Genomic DNA, 18,079 nt, shown 5'->3' with positions numbered 1-18,079 from the left:
ATAGTTGTCGATGAAATAGGTAAAGGTGAAGAATAATTATTTTATAACTATTAGTACAATATCTTAGCTTTTTTTCAATAGTAGCTCTTATAAAAATAGTTCGCTATGTACGAGTACGTCTCGCAAATTTTACAAATAAAACTCTGTGTTTTATTTGACTTTGACTGCTAAAAAGTATAAAACTAGTTTAAGAGACACAAGTATGAAAATTATTCAAAATGTCTTTTTTACGTAAATCCGAGTTGAATGTTAAGGAATTTTTATGAGACAATTTTTGTGTAATCTCACGCGTGGCGGCACATTGCGCGGAGTTGGAGAAAATGGGAATTCTCTGCTAGTTCAGTTGAATTTACACCACATAAACACAAATTGCATCCACAGTTAGCAAAGCAGCATTTGAACATATTTCGTCTCTTATTTTGCATGGAAACAGTCCTCGAATAGATTAAAATTATAACTTATAAAACCTATTCGTGCATTATAGTGAAACGGTGTTATGAATATGAACATAATGCATTCGGATTTATTTAATAGAAAAACTAAGTTAGAACACCGTTTTTTACCTTCTCTTTGCATTATTATTTTTTGTCCATTAGTGGTTACTATGAGGACAATCTAAAAAAATAATAAGTCAAGATATGGATATGTTAAAGGATTTGAATATTGATTAATATTAATAGTGATATTGACGATGAGATCGAATAGTTATTTAACCTTTTTAAAACAAATCGTTACATCTCGAGGTATAAATTACGTTATATAGTCTGAGATATAATTTTTATCAACATCAGACTATCGTAATCCATCTAGAACATGCTTTCCCGGTTCTCAGTGGTGCATATTATATTGGGGTGTTTATTTATTCCAGTGTGAATAGTACTTCTCAAAACAACAGTATAGTAGTAACCTAAAAATATTTCATGCGTTTTGAGTTATGACACTTAGATTTTCTTCGCCGCCTCGAACCAAATAAATTATAAACATAAATATGTTTTTTTACTGTATATTCCTAGAAAAGATCTTTAATTCCAACCTAATATTTCAATAGTGTACATATTTTAAAACATAAAAGATTATCTTATCCTTTTTATTATAGTTATTTTAAAAGAAATTTACTTAAGTACATTAAAACCACCCAAAGTTCAGATACAGTTAATCTCGTTACATTTTGAACTCTTATAAAAATGTGAAATGAACGGACCGTAAAGAAATTCCACGTTCTCATATTGAAGAAATTATATCCGCGAAATTTTGCCATCTATGTTATTACATTCTATCTCCAGTTCTTAGACAACAACATATTGTTGAGTTTTCAGAATCAGCAAATTTGTTTCCTGCTTATGAAAGTTTATTATATATTGTGCACTTAAATTTTATTTAGATATCGATTCACCAAATCCAATATCGTTTCAATAATAATAAATTTTTAAGATAATATTGATTAATTTCATAAAATTCGGCTATTATCTTCTTTGTACCTAATTGTAGATACATTGTAATAAATAATATGCAAACTTAAATATAAAGCAGGTGACCAAATTTATGAGATGTACATAGTTTCATTAACTTTACTAGACCAAATATACACATTTTTACTGGTGGTAGAGCTTTGTGCAAGCTCGTCTGGGTAGGTACCACCCACTCATCAGATATTCTACCGCAAAACAGCAGTACTGGGTATTTTTGTGTTTCGGTTTGAAGGGTGAGAGAGCCAGTGTAATTACAGGCACAAGGGACATAAAATCTTAGTTCCAACGTTGCCACCACCAATGCGCCACTAACGTTGGGACGTTAAGCGATGGTTAACATTTGTTACAATGCCAATATCTATGGGCGTTGGTGACCACTTACCATCAGGTGGCCCAACTGCTCGTCCGCCTTCCTATTCTATAAAAAAAATCTGACAAATAGTCAGCGATGAAAAACTGCACCTATTTTGTGACACTGATATAAGATTATTATTATATAAAAAAAATGAAATGCCTTTTGCTTTAATAACAGTGTAGTTTCACGTTTCGTTTTTTTCCGCAAAGTTATAACGAAATACACATCACTCCACATTCACGATCGTTCACAGTTTTAGTTTAGTTTAGTTTATACACTCAACTTTCAGGAACTCTGAAATATTAGCTTCTGCTAAAGCCGTTACGCTGAGCGCTTTAGTAACCACGATTACTTTTATATAAAAAGTAAAATAAAATACTGCGCTACGTTATTGCCTCCGTTTTTGCGTTCCCGTTAGTTTTGCGTCCCCCGAACTCTTTGAAGCGGTTACAAAGATTGATTCGGAACGCAAGAAAATATGCGAATTAACGTGAAATACGTAAACATTGATAATATTCTCCTGACTGATTTTGGACACGGTGGCCAATCTTAAGAGAGATAAACTAACTGCGCAGGATTCATTACAGTGTACAAATATGTAATAATAATAATGTCCTCCAGACCGATTTCGGACACGGTGGCCAATCTCAAGAGAAATTAGCCATCTACGCAGGAGATATTATAGTGCACAAACAAAACAGGTGCACTCTCTATTCTCTAACTCTCATAATCCGATGGCACATGGATGGCATGGACGGCAATCCGACACGACCGGAAAGAGTTCAGGAGCAGGACCAACGGCTTTACGTGCTTTCCGAGGCACGGGAGTGAACACACTTCTAACTTCCAGACTCCGGGCTGCTACTGATAATTTTCTGACAGAAAAACCCAATAACTTTTTACTGACCCTATCTGGGAATTGAACCCAGAATATCCGGGTCTGCGGCCTTACATCCAGCCACTAGACCAACGAGGAAGTCCACAAGTATGTACGCAAACACAAACGCACTTTTTATTCCCTTTCTTACTCACTTACACATTTTCAACTGCCGGACTCTGGGCTGCTAATGAGATTCTTCGCCAGAAAAACCCAATAGCTTTTTATTGGACGAACTTGGGGTTTGAACCTTGGAATCTGTAGCCTTATATATATAGCCACTAGACCAGCGAGGTAGTCAGATGCCACTGCTGCGTAATCATTATTAAGCCATTCACATTCGCGTTCACACAGTTTTTCTATTGTGCTAATCTGGAGTCAACGTAATAAAAAGTCAAAGTGATGTTAATGATCTGAACTGATAAAAAACGACGCGGCTGTGCCGCTTTCGTTTCTTTGTATTTATACGAGTACAAGCTTTGCCTTATATATAAGGCAAGGCAAAGCTTGTCACTAATGAGGTGGCATCACGATTCAATGTGTGTAAAGATTAATGTGTTTTATTTGTAATGCTACATTTACGGCGCCATATTAAAATACCCTTGTACGAAACATGAGTTATTTGTCCATTAACAGAATATTCATTGGATCTTCCATGTAATAAAATATTTTTGTACGCGAAGATACGAATGCGGGAACGATAGGCTCGCCATTTGCCTCGTCACTTAACTCATCATTCGTGAGTTTGGCCAAGTGTTTTTGGACGCGAGTTGAAAGCGAGTGGCTAGGCCGAGTGTGAACTTTATCAGTGTTGCCGTTATTATAACGGATTTAAGAAAAAAAAAAGTTAAACTGGCTCAAATAAATTAAAAAAAAACATGAATATTGCATATGTTTATATTATTATGATTGTATTATATAACTAAAATTAGGTTTAGCTAAGAACCATCTTGGTCAAATCAGGTTTCAAACAGACAAAACCGCATCAAAATCGGTCCATTCGAGAGCTTTCATTTTCATTTTCATTCACGGAGCTACGATTCCATAGATAGGTACATAGATACACACTATTCTAAAAACATCCCTCGTTTTACGTCGGGGGTCAAAAATCAGACATTAATATATTTTTAACTTGTCTTATCTATAAAGAACTAGATGATATAATACATAGTGATCATACAATGTATTTAAGATTCGCCATTAATTATACCTACATATAACATTACGTACGTTTCAATCTTCATTATCGGGTTTTGCAATTTCATGCAATTTTCGAGACAACAGATTAATTTTATTAGTACGTGAATTCGTTCGTCAATTACTGTCTGTCGCGTTCATTTCATTCGTATTTACATAATTGGATGTGTTTCGTATGTTCTGTGGGCTTATATGTCTACTCGAGTAAATATAACCGTTTTAATGACGACACATATAATTAATATATATAAATTTTTCTTAAATATATTATGTAACTTTAAACATTTTTTTGTAACATTTTACTTAAGCTTTTTTTTTTTGTGTTGACAATTAATTTTGAAAATTTCCTTTCAATGTATCTAATTATTTATTCAATTCAATTAACATATTGTTTTTGGTAATCTAAATATTTCTAGATCATAATTTTACTATATTTCCAATCCTAATTAAAAGTCTTTATATGAAATTGTCATTATTATGTAATTTATGTGAAATTGACTTTACCTACAAATCTTATTCAAATATCAATATCTTTATTTTTTCTGTCAAAATATATCAGTGACATTAAAAAATATAACTTGTAAATGAAAAGAAACATAAATATGTATGTAACTAGCAAATCCCGCAAGTCATAACCTAACAGGCTGTGTGAATAAAAATATTTTAATTTTATTGAATCATATAATTCTACCATATTATTTACACCACAAATATCAAAATTTAAAGCGCAAAGTAAAACTATTGTGAAATGTGAAATTAAAAGTTATTTCATTACATACTTATTTTGATGACGGAAGGGTTGGTTTATTCTTACCTAGAGGGTAGCGATTCAAAGAGGTAATCCATTACTTTTTACTTTTTTAAGAAATACGTAGGCGAATTAGCAAATGAACCACATGATGATAGGTCACTACCGGCCGTAGATATTGGCGATGTAAGAAATATAAACCGTCCCGTACGGCAATGCTCAAACAACCTTGGAAACAAAGATATGATGTCCGTTGTACCTGTAGTTAGTATAACTACTTGAAACACTAAATACCTACCCAGACGGGTTTGCACAAAGCCCTACTACCAAGAAAATTGTTTTATGCGGTCATAATTTCTACAGTAGTTATTTAAAATTTTCACCCGTTAATTTTTCAAATTATACTAACAATTACATCCATAATTATCTTTATAACTTATATAATATACAATCGAGCATCTATACCTCTATTATTTATAATTACGTTTCTTTCTCCTTGAGCTGGATTTAAATGTTTCCCTATTTTAAAAGAACAACCATTTCTTTTACTGTAAGCAAAAAGTCCCAATAAGACATAATGGTTACTGGTCACCTCTATTCATATTGTAAGAGGTAATTATACTTATACTTTACATTTAAAAAACATTAAAAAGAATTTGATAGTATTTGATATCATATATCTCATACGTGACATAATCGCTGAAGGACGTTAGAGTGAAGTGATTAGAGATCTCGAAGTTTATCCAAACTTTATCACACGAACTTAATATTAATATTACCCAATTAAGCTCTCAAACTTCCACATCTGAAACGTGTCCCTGACGAGTTGGAGAGCATTTTAGATAAATACATCTATGGAAGTTGCTTGATAGTGTTCTTACTTGTTCAATATTCATCACACTTCTATTGTGTTATACTAATGTCAGAACCGAGATGACCCAGGTGTAGAATCCGGAAATCTTAACCGACGATATATGTATATGTGAGAGAACGGGAGACAAAATTAATGGTAAAACACAGAAAACAAAGTATATTTAATATATGTAATAGCAAGTAATTATATTTATTTCTGAATACTGATTACAATGAATTTGATACATAAAATAATTAATTTAAATTACATAATTAACAGAATAAATACAAAAATACGCTCACCTGGGTAATTACCAAATAAGCAGTTCAGAGCACCGATAGTGCCGTGTTCGACACTGAACCGCTGCTGATCTGTTGATAACTGTCGAGCCTTATATAAAGACTTGTCATTTGAATCAATTGAACAACCTTGTCAAAAGACCGGTACTTGATTAAAAATATTATCTCCCACATATATATCCGTCAACCCACATTGGAGTAACTGGTGAAAGTATATATAAGCTCCAAGCCTTCTTCAAAAAGGAGAGCAGGCCTTAGTCCAACAGTGGAATAAATTTCAACTTCTTACTTTAATTGTTTAAATACTAAAATCATAAATTATATGTAATATTATGTTCTGTTAGTATTTTTTTCTACTTCATAATGCATTATTCATTTGATAACAAATGTACCCCATTTATAAGTAAATTTTCATATTTTTTTTATAATCATTTTTAAATTCCAGAAAAAAATGATATATTTTGAAAGCTACTGTGATGCAAGAGTATGAAAAAAATAATTCCTCGAATTTTGTGCCAAAAATGGGCTATTCAATGATAGTTTCGCCAACCAAAAAAAAAACACATGCCTGGCAAGGTATTCTACATTTTCAGTGTATTGTCATTATCTATAATATATAAATAATAAATATAAAGTGTGTTATCATATGTAGAAGTAAAAAAAAGTAAAATTATAATACTTATAAATGAATTGTCTTACCTTACTCAGGGATTCGTACGATGCGTACTGCTACTCACGATATTATCTTAAATTATAAATATATAATATATCATTTAGAACTCATTAATATTACTGTTTCAGTTTTATTACATCGTTTCGATTATTGGTAACATACATTTAACATTGTTACGAAAAATGTCGTTTAGTTCACGTTGTAATAATATACATAATTAGATATGTCAAAAAGGACGTTCAATCCTAGAAACTTGCTTTTAATCAAAAGGTGAAAAGTTTTAAGACGTATTTTATAAAAATATAATATTTGATTGAAAGGTTATTCGATATTTTCTCAAGAAACAAGCTTTGAGAGCATTGCTAAGCCGATTGAGGCGAGCTCGACTGTAATCCTCTTATTTTGTTGTAACATCTTCGTAACTATATCTATAATTTATCAAAACAATAAACAATATATTATGTAAATAAAAGCGCTTTTCACGTTTATACTTAATAGTGGACTAAAACTGAAAGAATATGTCATTCTGTTAACTTTTCGTGTATGATTCATCAAATCGTCGTGCATGTACGTAAACACACAGTGGCAGCTTGGTGGGTAAGCACTAAGTTATTTTTTTAAGGCATTTTTTTTAGTAGAATATGTTTTCACACATTTATAGTATATTTACGGGCCGATACTGACCAGGTTGCCTTGGGCTGCCTTAAACTTCGAGGTGCCAGTGGTGCGGACCGGGACACCACCAAGCATACGCTGCAGACGTGCCTTGCGTGGAGAGTGCCTTGGTTCGCGAGGTCTGGACCTCTCCCTGTAAGCAATCATGGTAGCAATGCTCCGCAGGGAATCGGCGTGGAGGGCCGTAGCCTCCTTTTGTGAGACCGTTATGGTCCAGAAGGAGACAGGAACGGAATGGGCCGACTCTGCTCGGTAGAGACGACGCCGGCTTCGTCTCGGCCCTCCTACAGCCCCGACGCCCGGGGCTTAAAAGATAAGACGTAATCCTGGGGCGTGGATGCGTGAAGCGTATTTTAGACGGCCCTGAGGAGGACGCCAGCCGGGATAGCCTCGCGCTGCCGTACGCATTAGCGAGGAGTACAGGTGGGCGAAATTACCTTCGCCCCCTGAGGAGAGTTCTACCGAGCCACGACCACAGCACATGGGAGGGGCCGCGGATGCGTTATATTATCACAATCCCGCAGGCCCTCAGATTCGTGCCAAGGACGGCCATCGCAGTAGTTTTAATGGGTAAAAATTCCATATAGCCGGTTCCCTCCCAAAGCCGGAAGGAGAAGGAAGCGGGTACCTTTCTGAAGGTTTTTACTGCGAGAAAAAAAAGGGGTTTACACGGTGCACCACACCCTAACGAAGTGTGCTGCATTCTATATATAATTTAAGAATAAGATATACAATGTATACAAAGTGTTTGTATTTTTAGTCAATTTCATAATTATCGAAGACATTAAGATGAAAGTTATCAAATCGAACTTAAATTTAGAGCTTTCAGGAATTCCGATCTAAAAATAAAAACAACACCTATCAACCAATATAAGTAAAAAAATATATAAATAACAGAGAATTGACACAGACGAAATAGTCAGTCATGAATTTGCCTATGAGTGTGAGATTTACAAAAATTTACACTAACTAAAATATAAATATAATATATATAACTAAATAAAACTTTAAAATAATATTTGTAAAACGCAATTAGTTATTTCTGGAGTCGGTGGTAGATAATATGAATACACTTACTCCAAAAGTGCCTAACTGGTTATGTAGGTATGTATCAGCCTTTTGCCGTCTACTGCTGGACGAAAGCCTCCCCCATAGAACGCCAACCATCCCGATCTTGGGCAGTCCGCATCCATCCCGAACCTGCCACCTTTTTTAAATCGTCGGCCCATCTTGTCACAGGGCGTCCTACACTACGTTTGCCTAAGTGTGGTCTCCACTCTAACACATGTCGGCTCCATCGGCCATCAATGCGCCTGGAGACATGACCAGCCCACTTCCACTTCAGCGAGCTAATTCTATGTGCGATGTCGGTGGCTTTAGTTCTCTGGCGAATGTCCTCATTTCGGATTCTATCTGCCAGAGAAACCCCAAGAATCGCACGTTCCATTGCTCGCTGAGCGACCCTAAATTTGTGGACCAGTCCTACGGTAAGTGTCCACGTTTCGGCACCGTAAGTCATTACAGGTAGAACGCACTGATTGAAGACCCTGGTCTTAAGTGACTGTGGGATTGACGATTCAAAAATATGATGTAACCTCCCAAATGCCGCCCAGCCCAAACGTATTCTTCTTTTAGCCTCCTTCTCAAAGTTGTGCCGGCCAAGTTGTATAGTTTGGCCCAGGTAGATATATTCCTGCACAACTTCAAGTGGAGAGCCATTTACGACCACTGGTCTTGGGGATTCATGACGGTTTGCCATAATTTTGGTCTTTTCAGTGTTCACCCCGAGACCTACTTGTCTTGAAGAATCGCTCAGGCTGTTTAGCATCTCTTCCAAATCCTGCAGAGTCTCCGCCATGATGACAATGTCGTCGGCAAATCGCAGATGTGTAATGTGTTGGCCATTTATATTAATGTAAAGAGTTTCGGTGATATTACATCTCCCTGTCTTACCCCGCGATGCAATTGGATTGGTCTTGTGCTCTGATCTTGTACTTGGACGGTCATGGTTGCGGCTTCGTACAAACACTTCACCACCTGGACATACCGACAGTCAATTAGGTATCTCTGCATGAATTCCAGAACAGCCCAGGTTTCGATGGTATCGAAGGCTTTTTCGTAGTCCACAAACGCTAGGCATAGAGGCTGATTACATTCCTCGGTCTTCTGTATTATTTGCCTTAGTGTGTGTATGTGGTCTACGGTACTGAAGCCTTTTCGAAACCCAGCCTGTTCCACGGGTTGGAAGTCATCGAATTTTCGGGCAAGACGATTCGTGATTATTCTCGAAAATAATTTGTAAACATGGCTTAAAAGTGAAATGGGGCGGTAGTTTTTCAGAAGAGCTTTATCGCCCTTCTTGAAAAACAGCACCATACTTCTGCTCCATGTCTTCGGTGTTATACCATTATGGAGGACGGAATTAAAGATGTTAGCCAGCTCTCTCAGAACTGGTGTGCCTCCTGCTTTGAGAAGCTCTGAGGTAATTCTGTCATCTCCTGGAGCCTTGTTGTTTCCAAGTTGCCCGAGAGCAATCCTAATCTCGCCCAAATCGATGTCGGGAAGATCGTCTGATAGGTGGCGTCTTAGTCTGGTTCGTGGGTCATCCGCACTGTGGGACTCAGGTGAAGGTACTCGTGATGAGTATAAATCGCCATAGTACTTTTCGACTTCAGCTAGAATCTCTAGTTTTGAGGTGACGGTTGTGCCTTGTATGGTTCTGAGTTTTGTCAGGTGACAACAGGAGGTATGTGACTTTGCAAGAACCTTTGAGCCCCTATTGAGTGCTATAGCATCTACAATATTCCGGGTATTCGCTCGTCTTGTGTCACGCCTTATTAGTTTTTTAATCTTCCTGTTAAGTGCCTGACACTCAGATGGCGTCATGTTCTGCTGTTCTCGTCTCCTCGTTATCTCGTTCAGAGTTTCGCCTGAGAGCTTCGACTTACGACCATTGCTCTTTTGTCAAAAGTAATTTTGGCCTACTTCGCGGATGACATGCACTAGACCATTGGTGGTGTCGTCAATGCCCTGCCTGGTTTCCAACATGGCAAATCGGTTCTGTAGTTCCAGCTGGAAGCTTTCGCAACCAGCTTCGACCTGAAGCAGAGTTGGTCTAAGAGTCGACTTCATTAACCGCAATCGTTCTATTTTAGTGTTAATATTCAGGGTGCCTCTTACCAGGCGGTGATCACTTCCAGTGTTTACCCTGTTGATCACGGAGACATCCCTAAATATTTGGCGCTTATTGGATAAAATGAAGTCGATCTCATTCATCGCTATGTTATCGGGGCTTCGCCAGGTCCTCTTCCTTTGGGGCTTTTTCTGGAAAAATGAATTCATCAGAAATAATCGCTGAGCCTCGAGGAAGTTTACCAGCATTTGTCCCCGATGATTTCTGCGCCCATAGCCGAATTTTCCTACCCTCGATTCACCATCTTCTTGTACTCCCACTTTGGCATTGAAGTCACCCATAACAATTGTGTAGAAGGTACGAGACATAGCTTTCACTATGTCTTCGTACATGGCTTCGACCTCTTCGTCAGTGTATGTAGACGTTGGGGCATACACTTGTATAACCTTCAAGGCATACCTCTCGGTTTTCTTTAAGACAAGGTATGCCACCCTCGCCGACACACTGCCAACCTCCACGACATTGCATCTGAGTGACTAGTGGATCAAAAAGCCAACGCCACCTTGGGATGGTTGGTGTCCTTCTCGGAAGTAGAGTAAGTGACCGGCATCTAGTGTCATCGTCTAGGTCTATCAGAAATCCGAAGACAGGGCGAGGAGCCCTGTCTTCGGATTTCTGATAGACCTACTATATCCCAGTTAATACGACTTAACTCTACTTCCAATTCTGTCAGATGTTCGTCCAGCCGCAGAGAGCTTCCATTATACGTGGCCAGAAACAGTCGCCGTTTGTGGTACCCTGCCTTAGCCCGGGGATTCTTAGCACTCCCCATCGCACCTTTACAGGAATAGTGCGATTACCGGGAATTGGGGGCCGTGAATTTTTGTCGTCGCTCATAGGGGAGTATTTGCCTTAGTCACCACGCTTGGCAGACGGGTTGGTGACGGCAGTGGCTGGAAATCTTTCACTAATAGCGCTGCTGCCCGCTATCAGGATTTGCATTTTCAGATTCCAGCATTTGTGTGGTTATAACGCCACGATTTCAGTCGCCAGAGCCTCGTTCGTTAATTAGCAGGATGTACCACGAGCAGGTGAGGTTGACGGTAGAGAGCCTAGGTTGTTGTCGGCTCCCCTTATATCCCCGGTATGGTTAATATTTAAAGAATGTGTCCATAGACATTGGTAATGTAAGAAATATTAACCACTGTTTACATCGCTAATGCGCCACAAACCTTGGGAACTAAGATGTTAGGTCCTTTGTGAAATCGAATCATTTAAAAAATACTATGCAGCTATTTAATATAAATAGATAAATTATAAGCAGTTATTTTAAAAGTTATTAATCCATAATCTTGAATTTTTATTTTAAAACGAAAAAGCATCATCAAATTGTATCGAGGGTAATATGAGGTTTAAGATATTATATTTTAGCGTAATGAAACACGAGGTAATAAAACAGCACGAGAACTTCAATAATACCGCTTCGCTGAACACCAGCTAAATAGAATTATCCTGCGTTTGACATTTATCTGGTGCAATATATGCAAAATTAAATGAATATTCATTTCTTCTTGCTTAATAAGCGTGTATCAGACATACAAAAATACATTGTTTCAGCTTAGGTGCTGAGTCCATTTTTTTAATATAATTTTTTTTTAATCTAGTATTCAATTTGAGAGTAACGTTTTATACGTAACGTTCGAAAATAAAACGTTTATTTCACAATGCGTACATATAATAATTACGCGTCTGCGCACGACAGCAATTTTCAAATTAAAATACCGTAACAGCCTGTGAACGTCCCACTGCTGGGCTAAAGGCCTCCTCTCCTCTTTTTGAGGAGAAGGTTTGGAGCTTATTCCACCACGCTGCTCCAATGCGGGTTGGTGGAATACACATGTGGCAGAATTTCAGTGAAATTAGACACATGCAGGTTTCCTCACGATGTTTTCCTTCACCGTAAAGCACGAGATGAATTATAATCACAAATTAAGCACATGAAAATTCAGTGGTGCTTGCCCGGGTTTGAACCCACGATCATCGGTTAAGATTGAGCCGAGATGGCCCAGTGGTAAGAACGCGTGAAAAAAAATTAAAATAATTTTCTATAAATAATAATAACATATACTTTGTAGTCAATATATCGTAATGAATAAAAATAAATATTTATTAATTTATTTGTCCTTTATTCGTTCCTAAGCCATTCGGCTAATTTTCTATGCGCTTTCAATATAAACAATTTGTTTGGACCCTTATAATGCCGACGGGTTGCTAAAAATGAAAAAATAAATAAATAAATATTAGAATAAAAAAATAATTAATTAAAGATATTATATGAAAGAGTGTTTTTATAATGAGAAAAATTACGTTAATTATGAAAGTTATTTGGATTTCTGAATATATTAACTGAACATTGTTTTTACGTCGCATATTTCAAGACAACCTCTAGAAATATTTTTTTTTGTAAAAATTTTGCCTGTTTATAAATAATATAATCTAAGTTCCGGCGTGAAAGTCAGTAAATGCGTTTCTTCTGCCCTGTTTGAGGTCAACATTCTACTTTAGTAAGAAAAGTGCGTCCCAAAAGCTTAAATTTACTCTTACGCAACGCTGACTGTAGCCCGAAGGGGAAGAAAATATCCATCTGTTTTAATCCATCTCTTGATCATCAGAATATATTTTTATTACAAATTTAATATATAAAATAAAAAATTATGAATAAATATAAATCTGTACTTTTTTTTTAATTTAAATCTAAGATAAATTGAAAATATTATGAATTAAGGTAAAAATATTAAAAATCTAAAAAATAACACAAATCATATAATACTATATTGTAATCGGTTCGGTATAAGTTGAAACTAATATGCTTTTCGTCACATCAAGACAGATGAATATGGGCGTTTACGTTTTTTTTTTAAATTAAATGTCTATTTGTATTTATATACATAATAATTACACATATTGTCACTCGCAAGTCATAAAAATATATAATTACACAAAACTTAAGCTAATAGTCTAAATATGTCTTGAGTGCAAGAAATTTGCGAAATATAGATATCCAGTAACAGCCTGTGAATGTCTCACAGCTGGGCTAAGGCCTCCTCTCCCTTTTTGAGGAGAAAGTTTTGGAGCTTATTCCACCACGCTGCGTCAATGCGGGTTGGTTGAATATATGTGGCTGAATTTTAATAAAATTAGATACATGCCGGTTTCCTCACGACGTTTTCCTTCGCAGTCAAGCACGGGATGAATTATAATCACAAATTAAGGACATTAAAATTCAGTGGTGCTTGCCCGGGTTTGAACCCACGATCATCAGTTAAGATTCACGCACTCTTACCACTGGGCCATCTCGTCTTTTTTATACAATACGTTATTTTCATGTAGACAAGAAATTCCAAAGCACGAAATACGTTTTAAGATGCTTTATCCATTCTTGTTAGTTTCTGAGCGATACATCAATAACGTACTATTCGTTTAGAAATTGGGCAAAATTGCTTCCAAAAAGGATACGATTTAATGCTACAGATCCGAGACTGATTTAATGTTTGTTCTGTTTTGGAACTAGAATTCAACACACATTTCCCTAGTATAAGTTTTGTATGTTAGAAGCTCTATAAAGTATGACTGATATTTTTTAAATTTTGAATTATATAATATTAGATTTGCGAAAAACACTTTTCTAAAAATCATGGAGGTTACATAGATAACTTAACATCGACTATATAATCCTTACAAGTTGTTACTTGAGGATCACATCAGCTGGAAGCTGCACATAGCACCTTAATGTGAATAATGCTGCAGTTGCAGCAAACTGGGCAACTGGCCCAATCAAAGTTACACATTTGCTTCACATGGCACCTTTCATTGAGGCCAAACTGAGGATCTACCGTGTATACGTCCGCCTGACGTGTGCGGTCGTGGTCTGTTATGCCTTATACTCAGTGCATAGAAGTGGAGGATACAGATCCAGTAGAATCGGTGCTTGCGAATACGAGACCCGGAGTATCAGAAATAATAGTATCGTCAAAGTCTAAAAATAGAGGTGACCACTTACCGTCAGTTGATCCATATATTACGATTTAAATAGTTTATGGTTGTTTTAATATTATATATGATGTAAAGAGTAAGAATTAGTAACAGCCTGTTAATTTCCCACTGCTGGGCTAAGGCCTCCTCTCCCTTTTGAGGGAGTAAGAATTAAAATAGTTCAAGAAGCATTAAACCAGTTGCCGTCAATAGCGCAGGCGCACGTCCAACCCGCACGGTGCCTAACACCAGGCTGCTTGATTGACAGCTACCCTCTCCACTCGTGTACAAGATACAATGTATTGTATCTATTGAATAGATACAAACACTACAGTTATTATTATAAATAAATATTGAATTACATACTAACTAAAATTATGAAAAGCGAAAGTGAGTTTCTTTGTTTCTTACGCTTTAAAACGACTTAATTACTAACCACAGAAAGTACATAGTGTATTTTACACCTGGCCCCACCCACACGTGGGCGAAGCCATGGGAACCTAGTAATAATACAAGTTTACATTTCCAAATAACGAGGGTATTTGAGATAAATTCGTCAACAAAGCTTTGTTAGCATGAAGGGCTTTATTTTCATAGTTAATTTGAGAGTCGTTAACCATCCTTTATATTTAAGCTGTGATAATAAACATACACGGTGTGGTAAACAATTCGTATCACAAAGTCTTTCTTTGATGTATTTTGTAAATAAAGTGATATAGACATATATTCTAAGACAATTTCTATAGAGGTGATAGATTCTATATTCACTTATAATAACACATCTGAACACGCGCCCTAAGTTTTTTATCCGTTATTTTAGACATTTTACAGTATAGTAACAGCCTGTTAATGTCCCACTGCTGGGCTAAGGCCTCCTCTTCCTTTAGAGGAGAAGGTTTGGAGATTATTCCACCACGCTGTTCCAATGCGGGCTGGCAGATTACACATGTGGCATAATTTCAATGAAATTAGATACATGCAGGTTTCCTCACGATGTTTTCCTTCAACGTCAAGCACGAGATGAATTATAATCACAAATTAAGCACATGAATATTCAGTGGTGCTTGCCCGGGTTTTAACCCACGATCATCGGTTAAGATTCAAGCGTTCTAACCACTGCGCTTACTCAGCTTTTTAAATTGTAGCAATATATATATTTATATATTTGACGGGCCAGTTGGCGTGGTTGGTAGATACTTGCCTTTCAAGCCGAAGGCTGTGGGTTCGATTCCCACCCAGGACAGACATTTTTGTGAATGAACATGTATGTTTGTCTTGAGTTTGGGTGTAATTATTTATATAAGTATGTATTTACAAAAGAAAAGTAGTATATGTAGTATATTAGTTGTATGGTTTTCATAGTACAAGCTCTGCTTAGTTTTGGATCAGATGGCCGTATGTGAATAAAGTTCCAGGATGTTATTGTATATATACTATTATAAAATATTGTCTATCATTTATTTCAATGAGGATTATTATCAATATGCATTTAATACTATACCGTACTATACGTATAGTTAATATATACTTTTTTTACAACACAACAACAAGAAAATTTATTTTTATGAGTCTACTTGATTAAAGAATATATTGATTATGTTTTTTTAACGTTTGCCTCAAAATACTACATTTTATAAGTTATAGTTGTGTATACATATATGTAGGTATCGTGTATGGCTTTCCTAAAATTATAAGGTGTTGTATTGTGAATGATCTATACAACAGAGATATCTAACGACTAACAGACAGAATACAAATACTATTATTGAAAAAAGTAAATTTTAAATTCATACAATTTCTTTCAGTATATGGTTATTTCATGATCAAATTTTTTTAAATATATAATCTAGCGCTTGACTTTTATCACACCTGATGGAAAGTGATGATACAGTCTAAGGTGGAGCACGATTGCCTAGCGAGATGCCAATTCTTGAAAAATTTCTTTTCTATATCATTACAATAAATAAAACAATATTATATTATGATGATATTTTATAGAAATAGTTAACTTAATTGATTTGTAAATAACCGCCTAGATTATTTTTAAAAGAACACGTTTCGAGTTTTTACATCGTTAAACATAATTATATATGTATTTTACTACAATATAAAAGTTATTTTTAAAGTTATAATTAGCAAGATTTTTAAGTCTTGGGTTTTTATTTTTTAAATAATCATTCAGCGTCTTACTTTACAACATTTTCCTTGTGGAAGACGGAACGACGTCATTTCAGCCATTTGCGTCACCCCTGAATTTCATCGTGGATGGACGGCGGTAATAAAAGTGAATGTTATGGAACTAATTTTTTTCTCCGCTCTCAGCAAAGTAATCTTATTTGTGTTGTATAAACTGTTTTTTTAGAATACTTTGACAACTTTTAGCATGCAATTTAAAAAAGGAAAATGAATTAATTTCCTTTTCTCACAAACAGTATTAATTATTCCTTTTATAAGTAAAACTGTTATGTAGATATTTGAAAAGAATATCAAAACGATGGCTAATTTGTAATTTGGCTAATCGTCGACCGATGCGATAATAAAATTATTAGTATTTTTAAATGTTTTGCTTAATGTATTTAATGGAAACAGTTTGTTAATCAATTAAGAAACGCATGAGAGATTTTAATGGAAAAATCTACGGATTGAAGTGCCTTGAACGGATTGAAATGAATCTTGAATAATAACAAATGATAGATGCATCAAGTTAACTATGTTAACAAATTGATAAGATTTGATGTTTAATTTATTAGGCAAATTAATATAACGAATTTATTTCTTTAGTCAAAATATGGCGATTCTTTTATTTTTCGATTCTGGGACTAACTGAGAATTGGAAAAAAGAAAAGGGCGGAATTCATGACAGATAGTCGAGAAATAATAGAATTTTCATTCGAAGAAAACAAAATGTTATAATTTTCATTGTAAATGTATTAAGAATTGTATGAATGATAACAAAATGCTAACGTTACTTTATACTAAAATAATTATAACGGGAAATCGCAAAATATATAACTAAATTAATTATTATTCTGATCACATTAGTTTAGATTTAAAAGACACGTTTATAAATACACATTTAACATATTTTTTTACACAAACGGTCGTCTGTTGCTAAGGTAAGCCAACTGATATTACAATATGTAATTATTAATATAAAAAATATAATTATTTATTATAAATAAAAGTATAATAATAATACAAAATATTATATATAAGAACATAACAAATATGTAATATAACCAGGTTCGGGGCGGAATTCGAACCCACAACTTTTTAATGGAAGGCAGGGCTCTGCCAAGGCAGCAACGGGCCAGTCAGGGCGATGGTATTAAATACAAAAAAAAAAACTCGGGAAAAATTCTTGATTTTCTCGTTTTCTGTATTAAATTTTATGACAAGAAATGGCAGATATATAACAACATCTGCAGCAAAAAAAATTTCATTCTCTAAGGTCGTAAAATGTAGGCAGTGACAAATAAATGTAAATTACAAGGGTTACTTACTTTAATTAAACTTTTTAGAGTCTTGACAATACTGAGAGGCGATTAAATTTCTTTTTGCTGCTACATTTAATCAAAAGAATATTTAAATTTGAACTATATTATTATGATATCAAAATAGAGCTGTATAAAAAAATTATGAACATCATTTTTGTAGTGTTTTTTATGACGTATTTCAATTATATATGTATTACCTACTCGTGTTTACTGAGTTGCTTGCCGGTTATTCTCGGTAAAATCTACATTCCAAACCGGTTTAATTTGGTTT

The sequence above is a fragment of the Nymphalis io genome, chromosome 13 (assembly GCF_905147045.1).
Source record: "Nymphalis io chromosome 13, ilAglIoxx1.1, whole genome shotgun sequence".
In the NCBI taxonomy this organism is placed as follows: Eukaryota; Metazoa; Arthropoda; class Insecta; order Lepidoptera; family Nymphalidae; genus Nymphalis; species Nymphalis io.
Note: the sequence above shows the minus strand (reverse complement) of the source record.